The following is a 15,308-nucleotide window of genomic DNA, read 5'->3' as shown; positions in this document are numbered from 1 at the left end:
TCCCTCATTGCGAGAAGCAAAGCTACAGGGAACCAGGCAGAGGGCCTTCTCAGTAGTGGCGCCCGCCCTGTGGAACGCCCTCCCATCAGATGTCAAAACGATAAACAACTACCTGACATTCAGAAGACATCTTAAGGCAGCCCTGTTCAGGGAAGATTTTAATGTATGGTATTTTAGTGTTTTTTGGTTTCTGTGGAAGCCACCCAGAGTGGCTGGGGAAACCCAGCCAGATGGGCGGGGTACAGATAATAAATTATTATTATTATTATTATTATTATTATTATTATTATTATTATTATTATTATTATTATTATTATTATTATTATTATTACAAGGCATGCAAGCTTTTTAAATCTTCCCTTGCAGCAAGGGCAAGGGCAATGCCTTTTTGCTCCACTAGATCGTTCTCCCCTACATGTATAATCAAGACCCTTGGAGGGCCATGGATCGCTGTGGCACTACGCAGCATGGGCATCAAGCTCCGCCAATGCATGCCCCGCTGGGCCATCCAATAAAAGCGTACCTTGGGGTGGATGTTAAGGTTATGGCCACAATTTTGAGACCGTGCATAATCCACTGCCCAATGGACAATGTTGTGGCCTATCACCCAGATCTTCATGGTGGGCAAACCTGTAAGACAATTAAATTGCAAGTGATAAGGAGGAGGAGCCGGGACGAATGTAACTTTTGTAGGCTGTTGAGTGCCAGCGCCCCAGTGTCTTTATGTGTGCAGGGTCCCAACCCTGTATCACCGCTGAAGTAGCAGCCCCAATACGGAATGAGTGCCTGGAATATTCCTGGGGACTAACACCGCAAAGAGATAAGGCTTTGCGTAAAACCGCTGTGAATTGTGATCGCGTCAACGGGCGCGTGTTTGAGTGAATGAAGAAAGGGCCCTTGCACTGGGGCCGGACCCTGAAGAAGCGGCGTGTGTCGCGTTATGGGCAGGGGCCCGCCTGTTCCGTTGGGGGCAGTGCGAGCGTGACCCCTTTCCGCAACTGGTCAGTTTTTGAGGACCGAATCTTAACATTCAACGTATGCCCAGAGAACCTGATGTCGTTGTCTGCCAACCCTGATTGCAGGGGCCCAGCCAAACGCTCCCCAATGCGCATGGCACTGAAAAAGGCTAGGGAGAATGCTGCCCGAAAGAGACGCGTTTTGAAATTTGACCAGCAGATCTCTGGTAGTTTTTTCCAAATTAGATAAAGTATGTCTATGGTGATAGACTTCCTGCCATCCTGACGTGGGGGAATGACACGCCGCCACCCAGCCAGTAACTTCTTGACATGGAAGCTGTCACAGGGGTCCGGCCAGTGACGGAATTTACAAAAGAAAGAAGTAGCTGCCCTGCAAAGCATTAAAGTTTTTATGGCAAGGCCCTTGCGCTTTAAGAACACCAAGAACTGAAGCACCTCCTCCTCGGATGTGCGCCGTGTTGCAGAGCCACGAAAGCACCCAAAGGCATCCCAGGCCCTGGAATAAGAACGTCTAGTGGAGGGTGCTATTGCTGCCAATACTCCCTGGTTTACTTCTCACTTCCATTTTTTTTTAATAAAAAAAATAGATATTTATTAAGAATTTTCCATTTTAATACATTAAAAAACCAAAAAGAAAGAAAAAAAAGAAAACATATACAATTTACAATCCTTATTTTTCTATAACATATTTCCCTGACTTCCCCACACCTCCCCTTCTTATATTCCAATTCAAATTGTTAATTCAACAAGTTCTTATCCCCAATTTTTAACCTTTTTATATTTAGTTCAATTTAAAAACCAATTTTACAACATCAAAATTTATACATCAGTGCTCATTCTTAAATCTTAAATCTTTTTTCTAAAGTCGACCCAAATTCATTTCCACGAATTCCCCACTTTTCATACTAATAACAAAACAGAATAAAAAGAAAAAAGACGGATTATAATTATACACCCTTTGGCTCCCCAAACCCCACCCCAGCCCCTTTCCCGGTTTCAATCCCCAACAAATGCCCATCAGTCTTAATCTGCTATCAGCCTGGAGATCTCACGTCCGAGGCTCTCAATTCTCTCTCAGTTCCTCTCTGCCGGTTTTTTTGATAGTCCTTAGTATTAAACACCAAATCTCGGAGACGCTCTGGCCTGATAGGGACAATGTTTCTTCCAGCCAGACCACCATACTTAAAAGTGGAGCCCAAATCTTGTTTCTTACTCCTTTCAAGTCCAAATGTCCCCAAAGCTCCAACTTTCACCTTAATCAAATTTGTAATCCTTGGGTCTTCAGATCTCCACATAAGGAGATCTCGCCATTCTTCAATCTCCAGCTCAGACCAGATTTTCATCATCAAGTTCTTATTTATAACCATCATGTCAGGCCTCTGGCTCTCCTTTGTCATCTGCAACATTGCATCTCCTCCTTCCTTTTCCTCAGAAACAACATGTATCTCTTTCTCCACACTCTCAAAGTTCTCAAATTTCTCCTCTTGTCCAGCTGCATGAACTTCCTGGATCAAGTCCTTATCAAATTCAATGAATTTGTTTACTGTTAAGTCCAGAGTTGCAACGTTGGTAGCCAAAACATCAATTTGGCCTTGTAACTTTCCCAAGAGAAAAAAAACTCTGTCCAATTTAGCTTGAATTTTCCCTCCTTCAGTCATTCTTGTAATGTCCCAAAACCCCCTCTAGAGGGATTTTGGTTACTTAGTATTCCTTCCAGTTCAAATCCAAAAATCAAGTTAGTTTGTATCAGTTTTTCCTTGCTTTCGACAAAATATAGCCAAATTGTAACGAATATAACCAGCAGAGACAAGTTGTAACGAATATAACCAGCAGAGACAAGTTCTCTTTTCCTGTCTTGACAGCTAATTTGACAGCTGTCAAACTCTTCAATATCTCTTCAACAGGCTCTCTCGCGGATCACTCCCGGGTCCGGGGGGGGGGGGTGGCACTTCAGCTCCCAAAATTAGCTCTTATCCTCCAGTAAGATTACTTAAACTGCCAAATCGTGAAATTAATGTCTTTACCCAATAAAAAAGAAAAAAATCCTCTCGACCTTAGTTAGCTGGTCCTTGCTTTAGATTATATACAAGACGGGGAGACAGACTTCCTGTTTGCGCCTTCCCCGATCGTGCCTAATTAAAAAAAAAAAATTTCTTTACAAATCCAATTTCCGTACTACTCACAGGTTGCTGCTTTAAAATCCAATTGTTCACAAGAAGAAGTCAGCGCTCTCCGACCATGGCATGCGGCTTCACTCTGCAGGAGAAGCAGTCAACTCTCAGCACCGCACCACTCACCCCGTCCCCCGTTCCGAAGCCTTTAAAAAGGCTCCTTCGTGGGTCGGGGGGCGCAAATGGTGCCCGCCGAGTCACCAGGTTCACAGGCTACACCGCCTGTGATTTTTAAGGGTCCCCGCGTCGCCGCAGCGGCTAGAACCAAATCCTGCGGAGCCGATTCCCTCCGGAGCTCGGAGGGAATCCGCCATTAGCCGATGGCGCTAACCCGGAAGTCTTACTTCTTGCTTCCAATCTCCCACAGATCGTCTGGGAAGGCGTCTGGGGACTGGGCTGCTCCTGGTGCCAGCTCGCAGAAACGCTCCATCTGGAAACGAGACAGTGCGTCAGCAATGTTATTGTTAAGGCCAGGTATGAAGCGGGCAGTGAAAGAAATATTGTGCCACAGGCACTCCAGCACAAACAGGCGCAGGACCCTTATGACCCTCTGGGACTTTGCTGACTGCCTAGATATAACTCTTACCATCACTTGATTGTCGGACCAGAAACAGACCCTGGAATTCGAAAAGAGGGTTCCCCAGATGCAAATGGTGACTAGAATAGGAAAGAACTCAAGAAAGGTTAAATCCCGAGTGATGCCTGTTCTGTGCCAAGAAGATGGCCACGGCTGGGCGCACCAATGTCCCCTGAAGAACACGCCAAAGCCAAAGCGGCCAGAAGCATCAGAATGAACCTGGAACTCCACCCCGGGGTTAAGGCACTTCTGCCAAAAAGAAACCCCATTATAATTCTGCAGGAATGCAAGCCAAACCCTCACATCGTCCTTTATCTGCTTTGTCACCCTGATGTGATGGTGGGGGGCTACCCCCCCGGCCGTGAGCCGTGCCAGACGGGCACAAAAGGCACAGCCTGGCGCCACTACTCTACATGCAAAATTAAGATGACCCAATAGGGATTGCACCTGGCGAAGGGAGGTCTTTTTAACCCCAAGCATTGCCTCCAGCAAGACTTTCAAGGATTCCACCTTGGTTTGCGGTAGGCGTGACGACTGCCGAATTGTGTCCAATTCAATACCCAAGTAGGAAAGGATAGTCGAAGGGCCCTCGGTCTTGTCAGCAGCCAGAGGTATGCCAAAGTCAGCTGCAAGGCGCATGAATGTAGCTAGGGATAGGGCACAGTCGGGGGAGCCTGGGGCCCCAATGATAAGAAAGTCATCTAAGTAATGGGTCACAAAAGGGGGCCCAGATGTGGTTTTGAAGGCCCAGTCAATGAATGTGCTGAAGGTTTCAAAGGCTGCGCAGGCCACAGAGCAACCCATGGGCATAGCCTTGTCAAAATACCAGCTATCCCTGAATTTGAATCCAAGAAGCCAAAAATCTTCAGGATGAACCGGGAGCAGCCGAAAGGCTGACTCGGTGTCGCATTTTGCCAATAAGGCCCCAGGGCCCAATTCTCTGATTATTTTGATGGCTGCATCCAAGGATGCGTATTTAACTGAACAATGCTCCCGTGGTATGGCGTCGTTTACAGACCCGCCCCTAGGATAAGAAAGGTTGTGTATCATGCGGAACTCACCAGGAAGTTTTTTGGGCACTATGCTGAGAGGGAAAACTATAAACTTTTTGAAAGGGGGAGCCAGGAAAGGGCCAGCCACCCTGCCTAAACGCCGCTCTTTTCCAATTTTGTTAAAAGCAACAAGGGGCATTTCCATTACCGACTTTTGATTGGGAGGGGTTCTGGATACCGGTGTATTGGAGACAGGGATGCGGAAGCCAAAACGAAACCCTGCCTCCTCCAAGTAGTTGGCTGCAGTCCTGTTGGGATAAGCCTGTAACAAAGGTAACATCTCGGAGAGGCGGAGAGGGGGTTGGGACTAGGGTGGGAAAAACCTCATTTTCGGGAGGCAGCCTTAGCTTGCTGGGCTCCAGAGGTAGAGGCTCCTGAGTCTCCCTTGGCGTCCTTGGCTCCACTCCCAGATCCTGTTTTTCGAAAACTGCGAAAAGGGGGCTTAGCCTGAAAACACTTAGTCCATGAGTGAGGACCACCGCAGCGCTCGCAAGCATGGCCGAAACGGCATCGGTCCCTGCTGCACAACCAGGGGCGCCGACTTATAAAAAATATTGGGGGGGCCCATACCGGGGTCCTGCCGCTGGTTCGCTGGGGTAGCCGGGAGAACGCAGTTCGAGGTGGCGGTGTTGGGGAGAGACCCTCGCTCAGGGCGCCACTAGACTTGGCGGCCGGCGGACTATCTGGGGGGTTTAGGAGCGTATTTCGGCGGAGTGATTGGGGAGGAGGGGGCTTGTTGCCGGATTCTTCAGCTGAGCCGGAGATCCGCTGCTGGGGGTCCCTGGGCCGAGTTGTGAGCACGGCCTGCTGAAGGGAGATCCAGCCGATTGCGCGACGGGGACGGCCAGGGCTCTCCGGCTAGGGGGCGCGGCTGGCTGGCTGGCGAGGGAGCAGGTGGGGAGGAGGCGGGGTCCTCACTCTCTTAGGAAACGCACCCGCGCGCCCGATTGCCACGAAGTCCAAAGGGTGCGTGTGTGGAATTAAAAAGCAAAAACGAGATACGGGCAGGGCAGGCAAAGAGTTTTCTGCAAGAGGATGGAGGGCAGGTTGAAGAGAAAATCACTCAGGATGAGACAGTCAAATCAGCCATGATAAAATGGGCTCAGGATATTGGGTATAACATCATGTTTGAGGACTGGGAAAGGTTATGGACCACCGGAATGAAATTCACGGCATGTAATGCCTTGAAGGAAAATATTATGAAAATGATTTATAGGTGGTACATGACCCCAGTCAAGCTTGCAAAAATATATCACCTGTCTGATAATAAATGTTGGAAATGTAAGGAGGCTGAAGGGATATTCTTTCACCTCTGGTGGACTTTTCCAAAAGTGAAGGCCTTCTGGGAAATGATCTATAATGAGTTAAAAAAGGTATTTAAGTATACCTTTCCCAAGAAACCAGAGGCCTTCCTCTTGGGCATTGTTGGCCAGAAAGTGTTAAAGAAGGATAGAACTTTCTTTATGTATGCAACTACAGCAGCAAGAATACTTATCGCAAAATATTGGAAGACACAAGATTTGCCCACACTGGAAGAGTGGCAGACGCAATTGATGGACTACATGGAACTGGCTGAAATGACTGGCAGAATCCGAGATTTGGGAGAAGAAACAACGGAAGAGGACTGGAAAAAATTTAAGGACTATTTACAAAAACAATATAAGTTGTATGAATGTTAAAAATTTACACGATTCGGAAACTATAGCTTCAGCAATTAGATTTGGGAAACAGGAAATTATATTTTAAGTAAGAAAAGGTCAAAATCTAAGGTAATACTATGTTTAATTTAAGATATAAGTAACTGATGAAAAGTATGTTAAATTTAGAGGTATAGTATTTGAAAAGTACAAAATAAGGTACGAAACAAGGTAATAATTTGCTGATATCTTTATTATAAAGAATGCAGGGTAAGGGAGATGCGAGGAAGTCCAGTTAGTTATATAAAAAATGTGTTGAATGGTTGGTTTTCTTTTCTTCTTTTTCTTTTTTTCTTTTTCTTGTTCTTTTACTTTTTTCTTCAGTGTATGTTTCTAACTTTGTATTTGAAAACTTAATAAAATATTTATAAAAAAAAAAGAAGAGAAAATCCTTTCGCTTTTCTGGGGCGCAGGGAAGTCTCAGAGCCGGAGGTTGGGGAAGGGACCCCCTTTGCTCTGCCCTCTTCTCCCGTCTTAGATTCGCATGGGGGTCCCCGCCCGAGCTTGCCTGGCCACCGGGCCACACAAGGGCCGCGCTCTACGCGGCGCACCTTGCTAGCCGCGCAGCTGTCCTCCGCGGCTGCGGAGCGGCCCTGCGCCGGTGCCCAGCCCCTCTGGGCGCCCGCTGCGCTGCCAATGACAAGCGGGCGACGTCGCGGGCGGGGAAGGCGTCGCTTTCTTTCCCGATCCTTCATCCTCCCAGTCTTCCAGCCTTTTTTGGGGTTGGAAGCTCGTCTCGTTCGCCCTTCTCCTTTCTTCACCCTGCGCGCAATTTTCCTCCCTCGTCTCCCTCCCCATTTCTCCTTCCTTCCTGACTGACTGACTGACTGACTGACTGACGGGCTTGGGCTCGGGCTCAGGCTCGGGCTCGGGCTTCGGGTAGGGCTCGGGCTCAGGCTCGGGCTCGGGCAGCCACAGCGTCGGCGGTGTTGGCGATCGGCGGCGCGGGGGGATGGCCCTCCCGGGGGAGCCGGCGCTGCTCAATGGGGTTGCCAAGGAGACAGGCCGGCCGCCCCCCTCCCCCGGCCCGGCGCCCCCCGCCGCGCCGGTGCCCGTTATCGAGCTGGTGCGCGCCGGGCGCCCTATAAAAGCCGCGGACGCGCCCACCGCCGCCCGAGATTATTGGGGGGGCTGAGCCCCCCCAAACGAATTTTTGAGGGGGCTCGGGCCCCCTCAAGCCCCATGGAGTCGGCGCCTATGTGCACAACCCATTATTAAACTCCCAACATGTTGACGTAGCCACGCTTTGCACTTTGGAGGGGGTTTTTCCTGACTTCTCCCCAAAAGCCCTTTTTTGGAAGTTTGGTCCGAAGCCACTACTTTGGACCAAAGATCATTGTCCTTGATGTCCCAACACGCCTTGGGTTCTTCAGCAACCCTATCACAGAACAGCTCATCGTATGCTAAAGCCGCTGAATCCCCTGCCATTTTTCTGGCTTTTAAGATGATGCCCAGATAGTTACCCAAGTGTCAAGCCCTATCGGGGTAAGCAGCAGCCACCAATCCCATGTAAGAGGAGAAAGCAGTTAGCCAATTGTCAAAAGTTCTATCAATATCCACTGCCTTGTCCTTCTTGCAACGCGATTCAGGCTTAAACTTGGAACTACAAGAATAAGCCGGGGAGAGCAGGGCAAACAAGTCAGCGATTTCCCCATTTAGAATGCGATTGCATATATTCTTTTTAAGCTGGATGCCGGGAGGCTGATCCGTGGTCTTGAAGTTTGACTCCTGGACCTTCCCTTTCGCATCAAGCCCATCCTCCCCAAATGGCTCCTTGGCCCCAAAGGCACGGCGATGGCGCCGGGTGCGATGTTCCCAAATCCAGCTAGGCAGGCCAGGGGCCTTGTGGGTAGTAACTTTGCACCGTTTCCACCCTTTGCACCGTTCTTCCGACTCGCCACAGGAGGAATCACACGTACCTGAAAGATCCGAAGAATCTGAAGAGTCCCTCTTGCACTTACGCCCATGCTTCCTTGATCTGCAAGACCTCTTCTTCCTGCGATGTGTTCTGCGCAAATCAGGGCTGGAGGAGCTGTCTGATGAACTCGAAACAGGTGACGTATGCGTACGCCTACCCTCGCGAGACCGTCAACGAGGGGACTTTGTTTTTTTATAATATTTTACTAAGTTTTATCAACAAAAAAGTTCAGAAAAATACAAAAACAGAAAAATACAAAATTACAAAATACAAAAATACAAACATTAAACACAAAAAATAAAAAACACATATAAAAGAAAACAAAACTCCCTCTTTTTTAATTTCTCATCTTTAGTTAACTTATTTTCCTGACTTCCTCACGCCTCCCTTTTTTGTATCCCTTTTTAAAAAATTTGGTTCAGCAAATTCATATTCAATTCAGCTTATCTATTATCAATCCCATCTTACATTTTACCTTGTTGCTAGAACCCCTTCAGTTCATTTCAACGTCATCAGCATTCAAAAATTTTACAATGTTTCTGTAAATAAGTTTTAAATTTCCTCCAATCTTCTTCCACGAGCTCTTCTCCCTGGTCTCGAATTCTGCCAGTCATTTCCGCCATTTCCATGTAGTCTATTAGTTGCATTTGCCATTCTTCCAGGGTGGGTAGATCTTGTGTCTTCCAGTGCTTTGCAATGAGAATTCTTGCTGCTGCTGTAGCATACATAAAGAAAGTTCTATCCTTCTTTAACACCGATTGGCCAACTATACCCAGGAGAAAAGCCTCTGGTTTCTTCAGAAAGGTATATTTAAATACCTTTTTCATTTCATTATAGATCATTTCCCAGAAAACCTTAATCCTTGGGCACGGGGGACTTTGACTTATCTATGCGCTCCTTAGCCCTAGCCAGGCGATGCTGCAGGCTGCAGTTCTGACGCAGTAATTCCTGCACATCATCCTCACTGGACTGGGAAGAATCGCTCTCAGCAGTGAGCTCCTCTGTGTATGCTCGCTTTTTCTTCTTAGGGAGGGCCCTGATGGGCCTGGCATCAGAGGTGGAGGGGCCATCATCCCTCACTTTTTTTCTTTTTTTTTTTTTGGAGATTATGAACTTCATAGGTGGGACCTTCCGGCTGGAAGACAAGGCCCTTTTTTAAATCCTGTTGGCTGCCTTTACGGCATTGCTAGGGGTACCCCTCGATGCGCCTCTTGGGGTGCCCACCACTACGGCACCAAGAGAGTGCGAGGGGGAGCCTTCTCTTTGATCAGCAGCCACGGCTAGAGACATAATGCACCTTGAAGCAAGTCAACCACTACTAAGACCTACAAATACCTAAGTATGATGGCAGTTTGTTGTATTTATTTGTATGTTTTTGTTTGTTTGTTTGTTTGTTTTATTAATTATAATTATTAGATTTATTTATATTTGCAATTGGAATGTTTTGGTGAAAGACAGAACCAGCCAACCTAACTGCGCACAAACGCTAAGACTGCAAAAGATAGAAACAGTTAGCACACATCCTGAATACCAACTTGGGGGAGCAGGGGGGGGGTGCGAGCATGACCGCCATGCGGTCTGACTTAGTTCCCCCCCAATAAGGAAAAACTGAAGTGGGTTGCCTTGCAGTCCGGCGGGGCACCCCCTCCCCAGCGTGATTCATTTCAAAAAGGTCGCCATGTGGCCCCCTGCGGATGGCAAAACAAGCAGGCCGGCCTAGTGGCCCAGCTGAGGCCCGCGTCACCCATTTGGGCCAGCAACACCCGTGGCTGGCAGCAATGCCACCCCCCAGCTGCAAAAGTAAGCAGTCAGTGCCTGCTGCCTAGATCCCGCTCGGGTTGGCAGCAGCAGCTTCAACAAACCTCAACAATAAGCCTCAACAGACAAGCAGGGGATTGTTTCTGGGATTTCCACTGAACCAGGGCATTTCCAATATATATGGCATAGCCAGTGACAGACTTTCCATTTTCTCTGTCCCCCCAGCTGGCATCAGCGTATGCATACACTTGCTGATCATATCCTGTATGCAGCACCAGTTTGTAATCTTTTGTGCCTTTCAGATACCTTAGGATTCTTTTAAGTGCTACCCAATCTCTCTGAGCCGGGTCTGCACTTCTTTGGCTTAACATGTGCACTGCCAGTGTTATGTCGGGTCTTGTCCAACAACTTAAATATAACAGAGAACCCAACAGAGAATGAAACGCTGTTGCATTCTCACATTTCTGCCCTTCTGGTTCATTTTTGTACTGGGTAGTTATGGGAGTGTCAACCTCATTTGCCCTCTCCATTCCATATGTCTTCAGTAACTTTTCGATTTTTTCCTTCTGACTCATTTCTCTGAACCTGTACTCCTAAGTAATTCTGAATCTCTCCCAAATACTTCAGTTTGTATTTGTTACCTAGGCTGTTTATAAACCAAGACACTTGCTTTTGTGCAGTTGTTATTAGACAGATATCATCAACATACAAAAGTAAATAACAAACACTTCCTTGCACCATTGCTGAATATAAACAGGAATCAGCCAGGCTTTGTTTGAATCCCATCTTTTTCAAAGTTGTGTCTATGCATTCATGCCATAGACGTGCACTTTGGTGTAAACCGTATAGTGCCCTTTGCAGCTTTAACACCATGCTGTCTTTTCCCAGCTCATAACCTGGTATTTGCTGTAAATACACCTCGGCCTCAATAGGAGCATTTAAATATGCTGAGGCAACATCAAAATGATTAACTTTTAACCCTCTCAGACTTGCCATTGCTAAAACTGATTTTACTGTTTCAGCCTTTGCTGTTGGGGCAAACACTTCATCATAATGTATCATTTTCCTCTGTGTAAAGCCCCATGCAACCAACCTGGCTTTCCTCTGACAACTTCCATCAGCCAGCTTTTTCACTTTAAAAACCCACTTACAGCTTATGGGCTTTTTACCTTCAGGCAATTCTGTAGGTACAAACACATTGTTGTTTAGCAGAGAGTTATACTCTGCCTGCATTGCCTTTAACCATGCCTCTTTCTCTAGAGTAGGTAACTCTTGCACTTCTTCAAAGTTTTCTGGCTCAGTTACACAAACCTGGTTTATGGTGGCTGGGAACCCATAACGGTCTGGAGGTTGACCTTTATTACTTCTTGCAGACCTCCTTGGTTCATTAATCTCACCCCCTGGGCTAACTTCAGGACTGCTTTGGGGTGGATTGATTCTGGAGATTTACCTCCTCCTGTCCCTGTTGCACTTTCTTTTCCCCCTTGCTCCATGCTAGCAGCTGGAGAAAAATGCCCAGTCTTTACCTCCTCCCTTTCAATTTCTCTGGGAGAGCTGCCAATTCTTAGCTTTGTTTCAACTGCCTTATCAGGTACGCTTGGCAGTAAAACTTGTTCTAGCAGCAGGTTTGCATGTATCTTGGGCCAATTTGTTTGCTCATTAAAGCTGGCTGATCGACTATAACTCAAAAGATTTTTATCATCTTCAAACCTGTAGGCTTTCGTACCACTTTCATACCCAAGAAATAGCAACTGCTGTGCCCTTTTCCCATCTTTTCTTTGGTTTTTTACAGGTATGTCCAACCATGCCTTTGTCCCAAAGATTCTCAAATGTTGCAAACTGGGATTTTTGTTATAGAGAATCTTATAGGGTATGTCATCTAGTACCCTTGACCACAAACGATTTCCAATATAATTCGCTGTCTTAATACTCTCAGCCCAGTATTTAATTGGAAGATTTGCATCTGCTAACAATGCTTTCATTTGTGTCTGCAAGACGCCTCCCCTATGCTCTGCTACTCCATTCTCCTGAGGCGTCGCCACATTGGTAAGCCTATGTTTAATCCCTTGGGAACGCAACCAGTTTCTTAGGGAGCTTGCCATAAACTCTCCTCCCCTGTCTGTCTGAATAGAGCACACCTTTTGGCCAAGTTGCCTTTCTACCCTTCTTACCCAGAACTTCAAAGTTTGGGCAACGTCAGACTTTTGCTTTAATGGATAGACCCAGCCAAATCTAGAATAGTCATCCACTAGGCTCAAACAATACTTGTTACGGGAGACACTTGGTGGAAAAGGGCCAGTTACATCAGCATGAATCAACTCCAGTGGTTTTTTGGTTTCTCTCTGGCTTGCTCTTGCTACTGGACAAGCCCTGCTTTTAACCTCCTTGCAGATATTACAGTCTAAGTAATTATCACAACTTTTTATGTTTTTCATTCCCCCACACAACTCCAATGTTTTGTTCAGCACCTTAAAGCTAGCATGAGCCAGACGCCTGTGCAGGAGATGAATACACATATCATGGGTTGGGACATTTTGCACATTCTCAACCTTAGACTCACACTGCAGTACATACATATTAGTTCTAAGGTTAGCATTTGCCAACACTGCCCCATTTTGCTTTATCTGGCACTGATCTCCCACAAAGTTTACTTCAAAGCCTGCTTTTGCCAAGTCAGGAATACTCAGGAGATTGTTTTGCAAACTAGGTACACACAACACATTCCTGAATGTGTGTCCTAGCTGTGGGAACACAACCTCCCCCTCACAGACTACATTAGCTTTCTGGCACGTAGCAAGACTTACATGTTTTTTGTTTGAAGCCCTAGCATCAGTTAGCAATCCTTTTCTTTTACGAAAGGTTTGAGAAGCTCCACTGTCCAGAACCCACAGCTCTTCATTTTCTTGACCATCTGCAGACACCCAAGCGGTAGACTCCCTCTGCTGCCTCCTGTGCTTCTGCTGTTTTTCTTGTTTTCTCGGGCAGTCCCACAGCAGATGTCCACTGGACTTGCAGCAAAAACACCTTTTTACTTTGTTGACCACTGGCTGGTCTGCAGCAGCTCCTCCTGGCTGTTTCTCCGGCTCCCAATACCTCTGCTCTTCCCGGCTGTTGTTCCCTCTGGGATGCTCCAACAGCTGGGCTGAGGTCATCTTTTGCTCTGCATGCCTGTCCTCCTCTGCATACAACCGTCCGGTAACGTATTCCAGAGTCAGCTTATCAGTCTCTACTGACTCGAGGGAATTGACCAGCATATCATAGCTGTCATCAAGGGAACTCAGGACTATAAAGACTTTTCTCTTCCCCCACAGGCCTCCCTCTTAAGGCTAGCTCCTGGAAACAGCCTGTTAAGAATTTTAGGTGGTTCACCAGGGAGTCCCCCGGTTTCTTCCGACACCAGTACAGTCTCCTGGTCAGTGTTATCAGTGAGCCAGCTGTCTCTCACACATGGACAGCCTTGAGCGCATTCCACGCCTCACTTGCCGTCACCTTATCAGCTATGTAGACTAGCTGGGTGTCGTCCACTCCAAGGATGATCGTAGCCAAAGCTTTCTCATCCTTTTCTAGCTGGGCCTCTGCTAGTGCCAGCTTTTCATCAGCGTCCTCATCCTCCTCAGGGGGCTGCGGTGGATCTTCCACCACCTTCCACAGGCCATCATGCTTGAGGAAGTGTTGCATTCGGACCAACCAGACACTGTAGTTTATGGCCGTCAGCTTGTCCAGCAACACGCCAGTTTTGGACTGCTCCATCCCTGCAGCTCACCTCCAGCACCCACGGCTAGATAACTGCCACCTGTACTCTTGCGCAGCGGAAGCATGCTGGTCCCATAACCCTGTCGTGAATTCCTCACGGGACTTTTAGCAGAACGCTCAGAGTCCCAGGTTCTTTAGTGCAGTCTTGTTTAATGTGAGCTAAACATATATACAGATATTTACAAAAGCAGTTCATACAGAGTACCTGCACCTTGAGGCAAACGAAAGCTGAAAACTCTACACCACTCCACCACAGCACCACAACACCACAGTTACAGTTGAACAGGCTTTTCCTTTAAAACAGGTGTCACGGGAATTGGGGTTGCTTGTGTGTAAACCTCTAGCTGTTCCAAACTGCTTAGGGGTTGGTTGTGTCTTTCCCTGACTGAGCAGCCTGGGTGCTGCTGCTGCTCAGTCGCTCGACGAATCCGTGAGTGGGTGTCTCCTAAATTTCCTCCAGCATAAAAGCTCCTTGACAGACAACCTTCGCCTCGCCTCTCTGCGCGTAACCCTTCTGCGCAGAGTGGGCGTGCCCAGAGGTGCCCCTCCACTCTCTTCACTGCCTTCAGTACCAGAGTCTCGGAGCCTATCCTCCGAGATGCTTTCTCCCTCTTCCTTCTTCCTGGTGTCACCTGGACATTCTTCCCCAGATGACATTCTCTCTCTACCCTTACTCGTTCCTTCTTCTGCAGAATAGGGAAGCCCCGCCTCTCCCCTCTGCTCCGATGTCAGTTCCCTGACATCCACCTCCCTCCCAGGGCCCTCCCCTCCCCCCGTCCTTTCCTCTGACAGTGACGCAGGAAACCCTCGGAAAGAACTCTCCTCTCCATCTGACAATTCAAACACCCCTTTCCATTTGCTGCTGTCTCTCCCCTCTTCCCAATCTTCCCACTCGGATTCTTCTTCGGGCCAACCCCCTCCCTCCTCTTTGGAGGCGGGAAAACCCCCAAACTCTTCCTCCTCATCGGTGGTGCCAAATTGCTCCCTCCAGAATCTCTCTGGTGGTTTGGGCTTTCTCGGGTACCTGCTATGAAACTCCTCCTGCAGGTACTCATCCCTCATTTCTTCTGCTGGGACCCATGCATTTTCCTCAGCTGGCTCCCCCTCCCATGCCACCAAATACTCCCCCCTCCCCCCTCCCCCCTTTCCACCTGGAATCGAGAATCTCAGCTGCATGTCCATTGAGTTCCCTTTCCTCCATCTGTGGATGCCGGGGTGTTTCATTTTGCTGACCCAGACATTCCCTCCCTTCCCTGAACGGTGAAAGTAAGGACCTGTGAAACACAGGGTGCAGCTTCATGTGAGATGGCAATTTGAGCCTAAAGGCCACCGGATTAACTTGCTGGGCTACTTCGAAAGGTCCCAGCCTCTTTGGCCGTAGCTTCTTGCACCCTCCTTTGAACGG

General features: G+C 47.8%; 1 long non-coding RNA gene across 1 annotated transcript; it reads right to left on the bottom strand.

Annotated features, from left to right (window-relative positions):
- Positions 1-371: 371 nt before the first annotated feature.
- LOC308577864 lies at positions 372-8,571 on the bottom strand. The gene is made up of 3 exons (XR_014003731.1): positions 8,394-8,571; positions 3,500-3,578; positions 372-630 (listed from the first exon to the last, which is right to left on the bottom strand). It is a non-coding gene; the product is annotated as an uncharacterized lncRNA (long non-coding RNA).
- Between the last annotated feature and the right edge of the window lie 6,737 nt (positions 8,572-15,308).

This window comes from Podarcis bocagei (assembly GCF_964188305.1).
Source record: "Podarcis bocagei genome assembly, chromosome: W".
NCBI lineage: Eukaryota > Metazoa > Chordata > Lepidosauria > Squamata > Lacertidae > Podarcis > Podarcis bocagei.
The sequence above is the reverse complement of the archived record's forward strand: the minus strand, read 5'-3'. Positions and strand labels throughout refer to the sequence as shown.